We start from the raw sequence: 5,215 nt of genomic DNA, 5'->3' as shown, positions 1-5,215 counted from the left end.
TTTTATGTATCTATGTATCATGTGTTTTGAGATCCTATGGGATATTGTATTGTATATTGATGTACTTGTATCTATTTTCACATACCCTGTGACATGTGTAGTGGATGTTGTTCATTAGATGTGCTTTCATATTATTAGTTGTACTTATGCATTTTCTTATATGACTATGTATGTGTTTATTCGTTTTATGATTATGGACATTATAATTGAGACTTAAACTTATTAGTAAAACTTTATTAAATGTGACTCAACGTGTAGGAACCCTTAAGGAATTGAAACTATATTTGTAATTGATTACGTGTTCTTAATGTGTATGTATATATTGCTTCCACATTATTGTTATTTCGATGTTGCTTAAATTTTTTTTTTTTTAATAGCTCAATAAACTTTGTAATATATTAGGTTTATTTCTTTTGGGTTCCGAAGTGGGGCATTACAATGAGAGCCTACATTATGCATATGATAATAGGGAATAAGGAGGATGAAATAAAGTGAAATTATGCATATACATTACAATATACATTAGTAATGACCATGAATCATTCACTTAGCAGTCAAAGCTAATAAAATTGGATTAAAAACATCTTTTAGAAGCAGACAAATTGGAGAAAAAATGTACATAAAAAGAACTAAATTTTGGAAATAAATATGCACTCAAATCGCTTAAGTAGGAAATAAACATGAATTGAATATTATGTTACCAGCCTTAACAAGTTGGAGAATTTACAAACTATAGAGAATAACTCGGGAACATTCAAAGTTGGGATTTTCAAAGATATTAACATGGCATTGTATCCTTCTTATAGGAATTTTGACATAGAATAAATGGTTTGCCGATTGGAAATTTGAATTGTAGTGGGAAGTAGTTGGGCATTTCATACAATAAATTGCAAATAATGTTTGCTTCATGCAATGACTTCCTAATTTCAAAATATTATAATTTGTTTTTTTTTATATGCTTTCATCAGTTTAATCTAATTCAATTTTTGTGATTTCATCTGCTTAATTTAATTCAATTGGTGAGCCTTACAACATTAGCCTTCATCTATAAAATAATAAAAAAAGTTGGCTTTAACAAGTCAAACACGTCGGTAACTAGAAAATGATATTCCACTACAACATTACTAGGCAACAATGCTTAACACTATACATAGATTGAGGGGCACATCAAGTCAATGTAAACATATTTTGGAAAGAATGTAGGGTGAATAATGGAAAGTTGTAGATTGAAAACCATACTAATGCATAGAATGCATGTGGGATGAAGAATGGATACAGTCTTATTGACACAAGGAGATAAGTCAAAAGGTAGGGTCAAAGGCTCACCTAACAATCAACCAACCCTTGTTGAGTTAACACAATGGAAGCAATTCACAAAGGACGACCAAAATGAGAGAGAACCAACAATATTTCAGTTACTCATCAAATTTCATTATACATGTCCAACTGTGAGGCCTCCCAGATTACAGCCAATACAAATATTCTAATATAAAAAGTATCATTTTCCATATTCTAGCCCCCAAACTACTTCTAACCTCCCCTTTCTAAACCAAGACTAAGGCCCTCTATTTATTCTTACCAAAATAGTTGAAGGTTGATCAAATAACGGTCTATACGCATCCTAATGATCGATCCAATACATTAAATTAGGACCAAGAAATAAATACAAAGGTCAACTCTCAAATAAGAACCAAATAGACAACTCAGTGAAAGAAGAACAAGACATCACCAAACAATAGCCACAAAGAGTCACCGAGGCACTCGGTGAACACATAACAGAAATCACTCGACGAACAAAGAACCCAAGCCACTCAGTAAACGAAGACAGAAACAAGTCCACCAAACCAACAGCAATGAAGTCACTGAACAAGTTCCTAATGATAATCGAGCACATAGCTACTGAGCAAGATGAAAATGAAACCCAAGATGCTCCTATGTCACTTGTACATATGGATACAAGTTGAAAATGAATACACTCTTATACATATGCATACAATGGCTTTCAACAAAAAAATGCATAGAGGCAATGGTACCTAGAGGAATGGATACGATCAATGTCAACTTGACAAATCATACAGCTAATGTCAACTTTATAGGACAAAAGTCAATGTCAACTTAGCAAAACACACAATTAATGTCAACTAAACAATGCACACAATCATTGTCAACTGAACAATGCACTTAGTCAATGTCAATTGAACAATGCATACATTGATGACAACCTAATAATGCATCTAACATTTAAATGAGGCAATGTAGTCGAATAGATGTATGCAAATAAGTATATTCAAGGTGGCCAACAAACCATTGACATATTTAAAAGATCGTATAGGTAAGGTAAATATTACAAATAAGGGTGGCGAGAAGCATGAGTGGATGCTGAAGTTTTTAGAATAATAGTATGTCCAAGACAATGATGAACACAGAGAAATCCTCATACTTTAAATGAAGAGTGGAAGAAATTGTGGAGATACACAAATAGTACCACAATAAGCAATGATTAAATCAAGAATGTACACTATTTTTTTACCATTTCTTCTAACTATTTCTTAACGTCACATTACATGCAATTATTTGAAGGTGGAAAGATTGAAACATAATACTATAAAAGATTGAATTAGAAAAGCACAACAGAAAACCACTTTCTATTTTGGACAATGTAGACATTTGCTTGACCATTCCAACTCATTATTTGTTTCTATTGATGTACATTCAATGATTAGAATCCCTTGAATTGTCCCAAAACCATTAACCGCAAATTAATTATCGTTTAAAAAAATCCCTTTTACATTTCATCTAATTTTTTTGAAACCAATTAAGACCCCATTTAATCATCTCTTTTCTTGTAATAAATTCCTTCACTGGCATTATTAGTTGCAACAAAACTTTAGAAAATGATTGAAACACACTAAAAGCAATGATTTCGATAAACATTAAAGATAGCAAATTTCCACAATCCATGATAATTAAATTCCTGCTTCTGGGTAAAATTGTGTGTGAGTTTTTGCATCAACGTTTCAGATCATACTCAATGATCCATCATCACATTCTTAGCACTCTCATCATCATGATGGATCATTGAGTATGATCTGAAACGTTGATGCAAAAACTCACACATAATCTTACCCAGAAGCAAGGATTCGATAAACATGTCGAAGAAAATTATAAACATAAAAAACGCATTGTTACGTTGTCAATACCTACAAAGTACTTCAAACATTCAAAAGAACACAATAGAAAGCAATGAACATATCGACATTACACTATTTCTTTACCATTTAGACTATATATTTGTTTCTATTGGTGCACATTACTTGTTAAATACCCTTAAAAAAAAATTTTAAAAGTTGAAAAAAAATCTTTAAAAAATAAAAACCTTAACCTCAATTATTACAAAACCTACAATCATCCCAAAATACTTAACCTCATCCCTAAACCCTTGAATACACCTACAAAACCAATAATGACATTCAATGGGTAAAAACCCTTAAATCATTACAAACCCTTAACCGCAAATCAATTCACATTTAAAAGAATCCCTTCATTGCCATTATTAGCTGCAACAAAACCTTAAAAAATGATTGGACCAACCAAACCAATAATTTTGGTACATATGTCGAAGAAAATTATACACATAGAAAACCCCTAATTTTGCCAAAACCTACAAGCTACTTCAAACATCCGCAAAAAACACAACAAAAATCAATGATCTATATCAATCTTCTACATTGTTTCAATACCATTTAGACTAATTATGTGTTTATTTTGTTGTACATTAAATAATTAAATCCCTTTAAATCAAAAGAAAAAAAAATTACCCTCACAAATTAAAATCTTTCAATCATCCCAAAACCATCAAATACCCCTTCTACGAAACAAATAATCGCAATCAATGATTAAAATCTCTTAAATCGTTACAAAGTCTTAACCCCCTTTTTTTCATCTTCCTTTTCCTATGTTATTAGTTGCAACACAACCTTACAGAATGATTGAAAAGCACTAAAACCAATTATTTTGGTAAATATGTTGGAAGTAAATTATAAACCCATACCAAAGCCCATATTTCTACCAAAACTTGCAAGATACATAAAACATTTGCGAAAAACACAACATAAAGCAATGATTATATCAACATCATTTGCAACAAAACAAAATTGCAGAGACAAAGGTAGCAGAAAGCAGGACTTCTACATGACGAAAATGAATCAATTTTGGGTAAAACCCCCTTTGTTGTTGGGTTAACGGGTGGTAATGGGGCATTTGGCAAACATTTATATGTCACCGTGCACAGGTATAAGATCAGTCATGGTTAAGTTGGGTACACAAAGGGACGTAATAACATGGGGTTTTGATTACCACTAGGGGCAATGTGATTTATTTAAAATGACCCTCTTGACACACTTTCTACCTAGTTCATGTCATAAATTTTTTTGCATTACAAGATAATAGATACTGGAGGGTTTTAGACTTCTAGGCAAACGCTTCAAAATGACACTTTTAGACCACCTTGAATATAAAATTGCAAAAATATTCATTTAAAAAACAACTTTTGCAAACACCTATACCACTTTTTTTTATGTCTCTCAGTGGTCCCAGGGAAAAAAATCAGGAAGACTCTTCAGTGTTAAAGAAAGGTCTCGTTCCTTGAAAGGTCTCGTTCAAGGAGAGTTATACAGCAGTTCTATTCTGCTCTGGTTTGCTCTGTTCTTCTATGTTCTCTATTTCCAATAACCCTAACTATTAAAGTAATAAACCTTTGCCTCGATTTTTCCACACTAATATTGAGGGGGTGCCAAGTTGGGCAACGTCTATACAGCCACGAAAATGCACTTTCATACCAAGGAGAGGACTCAGTTAATTTTTTAAAAAGTTTGAAAAAGCAATGTAAAAGAAATGCATTTTCGTGGCTGTATAGCCACGGGCGCCAAATTGTAATAGGGAAGTTGCCTCGATTTCCCCACCAATATTGATGACATCTTATCTCTCGGAGTCTGTGTCAGCAATCCGAGGATGAGCCAGGCTGTTGAACAGATGTAGACTCAAAACTCAGTATAAAAAATTATCCTTTCCGACTATTTTATTAATAAACAATCATCGGTGAATTATTTAGTTTTGAATTGGTGAGACTTGGATCACACTTGCATTTCCATTTACTAGGAATCTTCGTGTTATGGATGAAATGTTTGTTTGGATCACAATTGAATTGCCATGGTAT

Source organism: Cupressus sempervirens, chromosome 6, assembly GCF_028749045.1.
Source record: "Cupressus sempervirens isolate cs-2001-9-10 chromosome 6, ASM2874904v1, whole genome shotgun sequence".
In the NCBI taxonomy this organism is placed as follows: domain Eukaryota; kingdom Viridiplantae; phylum Streptophyta; class Pinopsida; order Cupressales; family Cupressaceae; genus Cupressus; species Cupressus sempervirens.
Note: the sequence above shows the minus strand (reverse complement) of the source record.